Below are 13,255 nucleotides of genomic sequence, written 5' to 3'. Positions count from 1 at the left end.
GCCTGCTGTAATTTAATTTAGGACATCTTAAAATTTTCTCCTTGTAACTAGTTACAGGTAGCATGAGCAGTCACCATTAATATTCCCATCCAAAGACCCAACACATAAAAGCATCACCGGGGGCTGCACCGAGGATGCTCAGCCAAACTGGCATAAGGAAGAAGAGAATAAAGACAAGGCATAGTCCTGTAGGAACTTCCCCTATCCCTATCAGAGGGAGGAAGGATTCAGTGTTGCTGGATAGTGTGCACAGTTTGAAATATATAATTTCACCTAAGGCAATCATACAGAGAGCCATCTTTTTTTCATTATTGGTGAATCTCTTTATCATATTTTTAAAGTCCTGAGCTAGCCTAAGTCCTCTAGGGAGATCTGTGGGTAAAATCTACCTGCCCACCGTAGCTGGGCTTCTGAAGCCCATGGTGGCCAGACCAGCTGAGCCATCTGGTATGTGGAAAACTGACTGAACAAGGGTGTTTTTTCTTTTTTTCTTAACTTTATTTTTTTTCTTAACTTTATTTTTTTTCAATTGTACAAATAGCACATGCTCACCCTAAAAAAAAAAAAAAAGTCCAAACAGTTCAGAAAAGCATAAGGAGAAAAGTGAAAATTGCCTGAAATCCATCTACTATGACCATACTTTCATGCATTTCTCTATACAGGTTTAGTGTTTCAACATAGTACTCAGGCATTTAGGCTTAAATTTATGTAAATAGAGACTTTTATTGAGCTGGTGAAGTGGTTAAGAGTATGTTGTCTGGGTTCCAGTCCTAGGTTGGCCACTTAGTAGATTTGTGACCATGGGTAAGTTGCTTGACCTCTCTGTGCCTGTTTCCTCATCTGGAAAATGGGATTAATAGTGTGGTACCTATCTCACAGGGTTGTTGAGAGAATTAAATGAGTACCCTATAAGGCAGGTACTATCACTCTATTTTACATTTACATTTGTCTTTTAAATACAATATCTACTTACCTTGGTAAGCACATCTGCACATGTCAGCCAGTGCTGAAGTATGCAGATCCTGTCCTATGTTGTTTTCTGTAATAGTAAGAGGGTTCTAAAGCCTACTGCCCATGCCCTGGAAAGCCTAACTTCTCCTTGGGTCCCCTGGGTTCCTTATCTCACAGTCACTCTCAGAGAACCCCTGCCTATGGCTTCTAGTCCAGATCATCCCTCTAGAACACTTCTCCTATTTCCACCGATCTCTCTTCAGACTGAGATGTCTGAAACACCCCATAGTGGGGACATAGCCCACCCTGGGCAGAAGGCTCTCTCTATCAGCAGACCCAGACCCAGACACATTGACCCATTATCATCCCTGCAAAGGACTTTCATTTCTGTCCACACTCACTTCCCATGCCCACATCCAAGAAGAATAAATCACCCTCCTAATACACTGCATCTCCAACTGACCTCAGCTTCTGCCATTTGGGACTCTCAGGTTTAGGATCAATTCTAGGCTGGCATGGCAGCCCACATCCTCCTATAGTGCTGGTGTATCGCTGTCTCTGGCCACCAGGGAATCCTGGGCCTCCTTGAGAAAAAAAGTTTCTTCCCCAAACTATATCTCAATTTCTCCAACTATAAAATGGGATCACTGCATGGAAAAGCCTCTAGTGTCCCCTTCACCCTGATTCCACATCTGAGACTGCCCTGGACTGGAACATCACCTTTGATACTATTCTATATCTCCAGGAACTGTCCTCCTTTTTACCTTTTGTCAGCACACTGTGTTATACTCCACCACTGATCTCTTTCTGCTTAAGTGTCACTTCTGAATTGGCTCTCACCTCCTTGGTCTCATCATAGTAAATTATCCAATTGACTGTGCCAGGGTACAAATACAGTCTTCAACACAAACATTTATCTTGAAACAGAACCAAGTCCAGATCCTCCCTCAAAAACTGAGGAGGTCGACAGTTTTTTCATTGTTTCACAGCTTTAACCTCATCTTTATAATTAGTCTGTAGGCAAAAACCTATATGTCAGGCCAACTACCTACGACTTGGTCACAGCATTCCCTAAGCCTGTGTCCTGTTTCATGGAGATAGCAGCTCTTGCCTCCTTCCCAGAGTTGTTAATCAAGTTTTTTTCCAGCTTTACTGAGATATAATTAACATATAACGTTGTATAAGTTTAAGGTATAGAACATAATGATTTTATATATATAGCAAAATTATTACCACAATAAGGGTACTACCTCATATAGTTATAATTTATTGTGTGTGCTGACAACTTTTGAGATTTACTCTTAGCAACTTTCAAATACATAATACAATATTGTCAACTATAGTTACCATGCTGTAATTACAACCCCAAAACTTATTCATCTTAAAACTGAAAGTTTGTCCCCTTTGATCAATATCTCCTCATTTTACCCACCTTCTAGTCCCTGGTGACCACCATTCCTCTCTCTGTTTCTGCAGGTTCAGCTTTTTTAGATTCCACATATAAGTAATATCATTAAGGATTTGTCTTTCTCTGACTTATTTCACTTAGCATAAAGTCCTCAAGATGCATCCACACTGTTGCAAATGACAAAATTTGCTTCCCTTTTTATGGCATAATAGCAGTGTGTGTGTGTGTGTGTGTGTGTGTGTGTGTGTGTGTGTGTGTGTGTGTGTGTGTGTGTTAATTCATTCATCTACTGATGAGCACTTAGGTTGTTTCCACATCTTGGCTACTGAAAATAATGCTGCAATAAACATAATGATACTGATATCTCTTTGATAACCTGTTTTCATTTTGTTCAGGTACATACCCAGAAGTGGAATTGCTGAATTATGTGATAGCTCTATTTTTAATTTTTTGAGGAACTTCCATGCTGTTTTCATTATTGGCTGCACCAATTTACAATTCCCACCAAAAGTACACAAGAATTCCCTTTCTTTACATCCTTACTAGTATTCGTCATCTCCTGTCTTTTCTTATACAACTATTCAAAGAAGTATGAGGCAATATCTCCTTGTAGTTTTTATTTAAATTTCCCTGATGATTGTTAATATTAAGCACTGTTTCATATACCTTTGGCCATTTGTATATCTTCTTGGAAAAATGTCTATGTAGATTTTCTGCCTATTTTTTGATGAAATTGTTTTGTTTTGTTTTGTTTTGTTTGCTATTGAGTTGTATGAGTTCTTTATATTTTTGGAAATTAACTCCTTATCAGTTATGTGATTTACAAATATTTTCTCTCATTCTGTGGTTTGACTTATTTTGTTGATTGTTTCTTTTGCTGTGAAGAGCTTTTCAGTTTGATGTGGTCCCATTTCTTAATTTTTGCTTTTGTTGCTTGGGCTTTGGGTGTCATATCCATAAAATCATTGCCAAGACTCATGTCAAGGAGATTTTTATTGTTTTATTCTATGATTTTTATGGATTTATGTCTTACTTTTAAGTCTTTAATTCATTTAGAATTAATTTTTATGATTGTCATAAGATAGAGGTCCAGTTTGTGAAAAGACTTCAGTCTAAAATGGAACTGAAGATATAAAATGGAGAATCTCACACATGCACTCTCAGAAGAATGAAACTTAAAAACTAAGAGATTGATTTTTCCATAAATGCCTAACTTACAGACAATAATACTTATCTCTTCACCAGTGAACACCCACCAAGAATCTCTCCCCATTCTCAAACCAATGAACTTACTGTTAAGACTCACTGGACTTTCCCTCTTGGCACTTCTTGCCTATAAATACAGCCTATCTTATATCCTCATGCAGTTACTAAATTGTGATTTCTTTGCTATTACCAAATAAACTCAATTTCTGGTCATTTGATATTGCCTCAGCTTACCTCTTTATTTAGGTTTTATTCTTTTGCATGTGAATATTTAGTTTTCCTAACATCATTTATTAAAGACACTGCTTTTTCCCCGTTTAATATTCTTGGTTTCCTTATCAAATTTTCATTGACCACCTACACATAGGTTTATTTCTGGGTTCTTGATTCTGCTCCATTGTTATATATGTCTGCTTTTTTGTCAGTACTATAGTGTTTTGATTATTATATCATTGTAATATAGTTTTAAATCAGAAAGTGTAATTTTTCCAGCTCTGTTCTTTCTCAGGATTACTTTGGCTACTTGGGGTCTTTTGTGGTTTCACATGAGTTTTAGGATTTTTCTATTTCTGTAAAAAAAGAAAAATGCCATCAGGATTATGATGAAAATTTTATTGAATCTATACATAGCTATGGGTAGTATGGACATTTTAACAATATTAATTATTTCAATCTATAACACAGATATTTTTCTATTTATTTTGTATTTTTCAACTTCTTTTATTAATGTGCTATAGTTTTCAGAATATATATAGATCTTACCTATGAATAAGTTTAAACAAGGTGGTGAAAAATCTATACACTGAAAACTATAAAACATTGATCAAAGAAATCAAAGAAGACACAAAATAAATAAAACACATCTGATTTTGTGGATTGGAAGAACTATTGTTAAAATGTCTATACTACCCAAAGATCTGTCGATATAAAGTAATCCCTATCAACATTCCAATAGTATTTTTACATTAATAGAAAAAGCAATCCTAAAATTGATGTGAAATTACAAAAGACCCTGAATAGCCAAACCAGTCCTGAAAAAGAACAAAGCTAAAAGCATCACACTTCCTGAGTTTCAGCTCTATTATGAAGCCATAGTAATAAAAATACTATAGTACTAGCATAAAAGTAGAAATATAGACCAATGAAACATAATCAAGAGCCCAGAAATAAACCCATGCATATATAGTCAATGAATATTTGACAAAGGAGACAAGAATACTCAATGGAGAGAATATAATCTCTTCAATAAATGGTAATGAGAAAATTAGATATTCACATGCAAAAGAATGAAACTAGACTCCTATATTACACCACTCAGACAAATTAACTCAATGGATTAAAGATTTTAATGTAAAACATAAAACACAAAATTCCTAGAAAAAAAACATAAGGAAAAAGCCTCTTGACATGGGTCTCGGCAATAGTTTTTTAAATATAACAACCAAAGCACAAACAACAAAAACAAAAATAAACAAGTGGGACTACATTAAACCAAAAAGCTTCTGTACAGCAAAAGAAACAAAAAACAAAATGAAAGGCAACCTAAAAAAAAATGGGAGAAAATATTTGCAAACCATATTTCCAAAAAAGGGTTAATATCCAAAATATGTATGGAAAAAAAACTCATAAAACTCAATAGCAAAAAATAAAATAAAATAAATCCACAAATAATCTAATTAAAAATGGGCAAAGGACTTGAATAGACATTTTCTAAAGAAGATATACAAATAGCCAACAGGTATATAAAAAGGAGCTCAACATCACCAATTATTAGAAAAATGCAAATCAAAACCACAATAAAATATCACCTTGTGCCTATTAAAATGGCTATCATCAAAAAGACAAGAGCTAACAAATGCTGGCCAGGATGTGAATAAAAGGGCACTCTTGTGCCCAGGTGGAATTGTAAATTAGGATAGCCATTGTGGAAAAACAGTATGAAGATTCCTCAAAAAAATTAAAAATAGAACTACCATATTATCCAGCAATCTCACTTCTGGCTATATAGCTGAAAGAAAAAAATCACTATGTTGAAGAGACATCTGCACCCCCATGTTCATTGCAGCATTTTTTACAATAACCAAGACATGTAAACAACTTAAGTATTCATCAATAGATGAATTGATGAAGAAAATGTGATACATATGACAAAATACTATTCAGCCATTAAAAATGAAGGACATCCTGTCCATTGCAACAACCTGGATAGACCCTGAGGGCATTATGCTAAGCGAAATAAGTGAGACAGAGAAAGACAAATACTATACAATATCATTTATATGGAATTTTAAAAATTCATAGAAAAAGATCAGATTTGTGGTTACCAGAAAGGGGAATTGGGAGAAATTGGGTGAGGACGATTCAAAGGACAATTCACCCAATTCAGTTACAAAATAAAGAAGTACTGGGGATGTAATGTACACTTTGATGACTATAGTAACACTGCTGTAAGATATATTTAAAAATAGCTAAGACAGTAAATACTAAAAGTTTTCATCACAAAGAAAGGTAAATAAATAAACAAGTAAATAAATAAAAAGAAGAAAATGTAGTTTAGGAATTCCAGCCGTTCTTTTTTCACCAAAATTGTCTTGGCTATTCTAAGTCCTTTACTTAAATTTTACATTGTTTGTCAATTATAATTTTAAAAGTCTGCTGGGATTTTGATTGAGATTGCATTGAATCTATAGATCTATTGCATAGATTTACTATCTTAACGGTACTGACTCTTATGATTAAACATATTACATCTATCTAGGTCAAGTTTTCAGTAATATTTTTTTAATGAAGACACCTTGTGTATCTTTTACTAAATTTATTCCTAAATGTCCAATGTGTTTTACTGCTATTATATATACTTTATAATCTTATTTTCCATTTGCTTGTTACTAGTTTATAGAAGTACGACTGATTTTGTCATGTCATCTGAGAAAAAAAGGTAGTCTTACTTTTTTCCCTTCTAGTCTGTATACACATTTTTTTTATCTTAATGCACTGTCTAGGACCTCCAATATGATGTTGAAGAAAAGTTATAAGACTAGCCATTCTTATCTTACTTCTATCCTAAAAAAAAAAAAGAGCATTTAATGTTTTACCATTAAGAATTCTGTTAGCTATATCTTTTATCAAATTCCCTTCTATTCACAATTTGCTGAGAGAAATTTCCCTTCTATTCACAATTTGCTGAGAGAATTTCTCATAAATAAGTGTTGAATTTTATGAAATGCTTTTTCTAGATCTTTTGAGATGATCATATGGTTTAAGGCCTTTGCTTTCTTAATGCAGTAAAATAGACATATTTAAAAATGTCAAACAAATCTTACATTCCTGAAATAAATCTCAGTTTGTCATGTTATATTATCCCTTTTAAATATTGATAAATTTGATTTGCAAATATGTTGTTAAAATATTTGCATTTTTGTTAATTGGTCTATAACTTATTTCTCTCTCTCTCTCTTTCTTTTTTTCTCTCTTTCTTGTAATATCCTTACCAGATTTTGGTGTTAGGTTTATGTTGACCCCATAAAGTATTTCTTCATCATCTACTCTTGGGGCGTGGGGTTGGGGGGAGGAATTGTATACAATTGGCTTTTTTTCCCCCTAATATGTTAGAATTCACATATTAAATCTGGACCTGAAGTTTTTAAAACTGGAAAAATTTTTAATTGTGAGTTTGATTTATTTGACATCAATAGTACTATTCAGATTTTCTGTTTCTTCTTGTGTTGGTATAGAAAATTGTATTTTTAAAGATATTTATCCAATTCTTTGCATTGTCAAAATTTAGAATGGAGTTGTTCATAATAACAGTTAATGTCTCTAAAAGTTGGAAGGATTTATAGTGATATCTTCTTTTTCATTGCAAATATGTGATATTTTTTCTCTACTTTTTTTTTGATGAGCATTTTTTTAGAAATTGACAATATTAAATTTTACCCCAGCTCTGTGTTCCTGAAAAGCAGTGACCGTTAAGAAATCTCCCAACCCTTTTGTTCTCTGAAAAATGGCTTACTACAAAATACCCTTCCCTCTATGACATACATAAAATTCATGGTGCCGCCTTGTTTACCCATGACAAAGCCAAACACAGATGCTCTAAATTGCCATTATTTGCTTTATAAATTATTAAACTGTTTTGTCTCCACTGAACAATCAGAAAAAAAAATGCTTGTTAACCATGTTAACCAAACTTTATTTAATTTCTTTCCTTCCCAAGGTTCCTTCATTTTAACTCATCCTCACCCTGAGCCATCATACAACCCCTCTTTAACTGCCCTTCTCAGTTAAAGATCTATTATCTGATCTATTATCTGATAACCCATTTTTATCTGTTCTTCTTGTTCTTTCCACTTTTACACACCACATTCTTTGCAGCCTTTTTACTCTTCTTTAAAAGAAAAGTCCTTTTTTGCCTAAACTTTAAGATGTCTGCAGAGCTCATGGTCAAAGCATTCTTCCTAATACTATGTTCCCTTTCACTCTCTTAAAATAATGTTTTCAAATAAAGTCTCTCCTTATCTAAGACTGGAGTTGTTTTTTGCTTTATAGAATTTATCAATTTTATTAATCTTTTCAAAGAACTAACTTTATCTTTGTTAATTTTATCTATTGATTATGTTTCCATTCATTTCTGCTCTGAAATTTATTTAGTCTATCTTCTCTGTGTTTTATTATTTCTTCTGCTTTTTAACTTCTGGAGGTAAAAGCTCATACCACTGAGTTTAAAACTACCTTCCATTCTAACATATTCACTTAGAGCAATAAATGTACCTCTTTACACTCCACAAATGTTTATATATTGTTACTTTTTTTAGTTCAAAGTAGTATCTAATTTTCATGTGATTTCTTTGTTGATTCATAGTTTATTTAGAAGTGTGTTGCTTAATTTCCAAATATTTTGTGATTTTCTAAAGTCTCCTTGCCTTTTATTTTGAGTTTAATACCATTTTAGTCAGAGAACAAACTCTGTATGTTTCAACTCCTTTAGGGATTTTTGAGATGTTTAACATGACCCATCCTATGGTTTATCTTGGTAACTATTTCATGTGCACTGAAACAGAATGTTTATAGATAGTAAAAAATTTTCCATGGTCATTCATGTTCTGCATATCTTGTGAGCAGAGATACTGGAGGCCATTTTTATCTTTTCAAGGATGCTTGCATAGAAAACAGACTTTGAAGATAGAGATAATGTGTCAATCTGTAGCAAAGGACAGGTTAGTTTTCTGCCCATTATAATAAAGATAATGTCTCCATCTGAGGCAAAAGTTGGGCAAGTTTACTTTTACCCTGTCATAAGAAATTGAAGTTTCTTAAATTTTAGGTTCATCAGCTATGATGCAAACTCATTACCTGTATAGCATCCACCAAGATGAGACTGCATCACTGCAAGGGGAGTTTGGAACAAAAGAAAGTAACCGAAAACTGTAGCTCAGGATGCTTGCTGTGCTGTGATTAATAAAGTCCTTGGTCTCTGACCCAGAAGTCTCTTATCTTCACCAGCAACCATGGGAAGCTAAGTTATTAGCATGCAAGTAAGGTATAATCTAAAATCCTTTATCTTTAACAAAGTTCTTGAAATTTATTTTGTAGTTGTTGGAAGAAGTGTTATAATATGCTAACTGGGCCAAGGTTGTTAATCAGGTTATTCATATCATATATGTGCTTTATATCTTTCTTTTTTCAGTTCTGCCAATTATTGTTTCATATATTTTGAAGACATAATATTGCATGTATATATTTAAGATTATGTTATTTGGAAAAATTGGACCTTTATCATTTAAAATATGTCTCCTTATATTTGATAATATTTCTAGTCATTACGGTATTACGATATTAATCTAGCCACTCTAGCTTTCTTATACATACTATTTACATGATATGTATTTTTCCATATTTTTACTTTCATCATCTCTGTTTTATTATATTTAAAATGTGTCTCATAAAAAGCGTACAGTTGATTCATATTTCTATAGTTTGTCTTTCAATAATAGCATTTTAGTGGTTTTGAAATATGTTCACAGGCAGGACATCAGCAAAATGGCAGACCATAAGGCTCTATGCTCTCTTTACTCCACAGAAACATTAAAAAAAAGCAGAAACTACCTGAGCCAATTTCATCTGACCATTGGAAAAGGTGTAGAGCAACTAAGCAAATGCCCAATCAAAAAAATCTCTCTTCAAAATGATATGAAATTTTTTGTGATTTTTTTTTTTTACTCACACTTACCCCACTCCCCGTCTGGTGTGACAACAATCTTGATCTTCAGCAGTGAAACCCAATTTTGACTTTTCTCCCTCAAACAAGAGAAAGCAGAGCAGACCTTATTTATAAATTATTATGTGTATCTGTTCCAACTTTTCTAGGGAACACATAAAAGACTGATGTGGGTGCTCATCTCTGTCTTACATAATTCAGAATGCCGGTTTAAAAAAAAAAAAAGAAAAGAAAAACAGCGGTGGGCTTGAAAAAGCTACAAGGAGACTACATACACATAGACTCCTAGAGCAAAAGATTATAGGTGAAGCCCTACAATAATCAAATTAAAGCCCAGAAAAGAAGCTGGGGTGAGGCTCTTTAGGAAATTAGAACATTCAAAAATGTTCTTGTATCTAAAGAAATCTAAAAAAACATTCACATGCCAGATAAGAAACATGCTAAGAATAGTACTGAGAAGACCTTAACTTTTCACCTGGGGTTGATCTCTTGATTCAGAATAAGCCTATCTTAGTAGTGAAAGAATACTTAACACTGAGCCAATCTGCAAATACTGGAGACGTGGATAATTTCTTTTTTGAGGATTTTTTAAATATTTTTTATTGTTTATTTTAGCCCATGGCATTTGAGAAAATCTCTGTCAAAACTTCAACTGCACCAAGCTAAAGGAACAAGATTTCAGCAATAACACATGAAAGGAATAATCTGCAAATACAGTTTGGAAAAATCTCAGAACAAATGGGCTACTAAAGCTTTCAACAATCAAAAAAAAAAAAAAAAGGAAATGTTAGAAAAGGAAGAGATCTGTTTTCCAGAATTACCACATTATATAAATAAAATAAACAATATTCGATTAAAAATCACAAGGCACAAAAAGAAACAGAAAAAATGGCTCATTCAAAGGAACAAAAGAAATTGATAGTAACCATCCCCGAGGAAGCCCAGAGATCAGAATTATTACATAAAAATTTTAAAAACAATTAAGTATGCTCAAAGAGCTAAACAAAAGCACAAAGAATTAAAGGAAATCATAAAAATACATATAAACAATTCAGGATATCAAGAAAAAGATAGAAATTATAAGAAGAAACCAAACAGAAATTTTGAAGAGGAAAAGTGCAATAACTGAAATAAAAATTTCACTAGAGAATTCAAAAGCAAGTTTGAACAGGCAGATAAAGAACCAGCAAACTTGAAGATAGACCAGTCAAAATTATTAAGTATGAAAAGCAGACAGAAAAAAGAATTTTAAAAAAGGTGAACAGAGACTAAAAATTTGTAGAATGCCTTTCAGCAGACCAACACATGCCCTAAGGGAGTCCCCAAAAGAGAAGAAAGAGAGAAAGAGGACAGAAAAATTATTTTTAAAAATTTCAAAACTTCCCAAGTAGGATTACCCAAAGTTACTCGCACAGAGACACATTATACTCAAACCGTTGAAAGACAAAGACAGAATCTTGCAAGCAGAAACAAAGAAATGACTCATCACGCACAATAGATTCTCAATAATATTACAAGTTATTTCTTATTGGAAATTTTAGAGGCCTGAAGGCAGTCGGGTGATATATTTAAAATACAGAAAGAAACAAAACCTATAAACCAAGAATTTTATGCCCAGAAAAACTTTCCTTCAAAAAATGAAAAAGAAAACAAGATATACTCAAATAAACAAAAGCTGAGAAAAGTCATTACCACTGGACTTGCTCTTCCAAAAATGCTAAAGGAAGTCTTTTGAATGAAATAAAAAATACACTAAACAGTAACTTCACACCACGTGAAAGTAAAAAGTAGGTTCTTTAAAAAGGTCAACAAAATTGATAGACTTTAGTTAGATTGAGTAAGAGTAAAATAGATGACTCAAGTTACTAAAATTAGAAATAAAATTAGAAATAAAAGTGGGTACATTACTACTAATCTTACAGAAATAAAAAAGATTATAAAATAACACTATGAATAATTTTATACCAATGATTTGTATGCCCTAGATAAAATAAACAATTTCTAGAAATACACAATCTACCAAAACTTAATCATGAATAAATGAAACATGTAAATAAATATGTAACTATTAAGGTGATCAAATCTAAAATCTCGCAATCAAAAAAAAAAAAAATGCCCTGAACCAAATGGCTTTGCTAGTCAATTTTACCAAACATTTAAAGAATTAATACCAATCCTTCTCAAACACTTCCAAAAAATTGAAGAGAGAACACTTTCTCACTCATTCTAAGGTCAGATTTAACATGATAACAAAGCCAGACAAAGACATTACAAGAAAAGAAAACTACAGATGAATATACATTATTAATTTGGATGTAAAAGTCATCAAAATACTAAGAAAGTGAATTCAGCGGCATATTAAAAGATTATATACACCATGACAAAGTGGGATTTATTCCTGGAGTCAAAGTATATTTCAACATATGAAAATCCATCAATGTAATACACTACAATAATAGAGTGAAGGAAAAGAACCACATGATCACCTTAATTGATGCAGAAAAAGCATTTGACAAAATGAAACATCATTCTGTATTTTTAAGTAAAAATATTTAAAAACCTCAATTAAATTTTAAAAAGAAGGAAACTTCTTCAGCATGATAAAAACCAAACATGAAAAAAATCTTCAATGGTAAAAAAACTGAAAGCTTTCCCCTAAGGTTAGGGATGAGGTAAGGATGATCACTTTTCTACTTCTTTTCAACATAATATCAGAAGTTATAGCCATAACAATTAGGCAAGAAAAAAAATAAAAAGCATCTAAACCGAAAGGAAAAGATATAATCTATGTTTCCAGATAACATAATCTTATATGTAGAAAACCCTAAATATTCTCCCCATCCCCACCCCAAAAAAAAAGCTATTAGAACTAATAAACAAATTCACCAAAATTGCAAGACACAAAATCAACCCACAAAAATCATTTGTATTTCTATACACTAACAATAAACAATCCAAAAAATATTAAGGAAACAATTCCATTTACAATAGCAACAAAAATAATAAAATACTTAGGAATAAATTTAACCAAGGAAGGGAAAAATTTTACAAAACATTGATGAAAGAAAATTTTAAAAAACATAACAAAAGGAAAATCGCTCTGTGTTTATCACTGGTGTAATGTTAAGGTGTCAATACTACCCAGAGAAATCTAGAGATTAAATAAAATACCTACCAACATCCTGATAACATTTTTTGCAGAAAGAGAAAAACCCATGTTAATATTCATATGTAAACTCAAGAGACCCTGAATCGCCAAAACAATCTTGAAAAATAACGAAGTTGGAGAACTTGCACTTCCTATTTCAAAACTTACTACAAAACTACAGTAATCAAAGCAGTGTGGTACTGGCATAAGAACAGACATAAAGATCAAAGGAATATAATATGGAATCCAAAACTAAGATCTTACGTATATGGTCATTTGATTTTTGACAAGAGTGGCAAGATCATTCAAGGGAGAAAGAGTCTTT

At 32.5% G+C, this 13,255-nt stretch overlaps 1 protein-coding gene across 1 annotated transcript in view; it reads right to left on the bottom strand.

The window, feature by feature from the left end:
- The window catches only part of TSN (translin), a 146,194-nt gene that overhangs the window by 38,297 nt on the left and 94,642 nt on the right, over positions 1–13,255 (bottom strand). Inside the window, exon 6 of the transcript XR_002781199.1 lies at positions 9,795–9,862. The gene's annotated coding sequence lies outside the window, so the exon portion shown is untranslated. The remainder of the gene's footprint in view (positions 1–9,794; positions 9,863–13,255) is intronic.

This window comes from Pteropus vampyrus, unplaced genomic scaffold, assembly GCF_000151845.1.
Source record: "Pteropus vampyrus isolate Shadow unplaced genomic scaffold, Pvam_2.0 Scaffold87, whole genome shotgun sequence".
Taxonomy (NCBI): Eukaryota; Metazoa; Chordata; class Mammalia; order Chiroptera; family Pteropodidae; genus Pteropus; species Pteropus vampyrus.
This window is presented reverse-complemented; position numbering and strand designations above follow the sequence as displayed.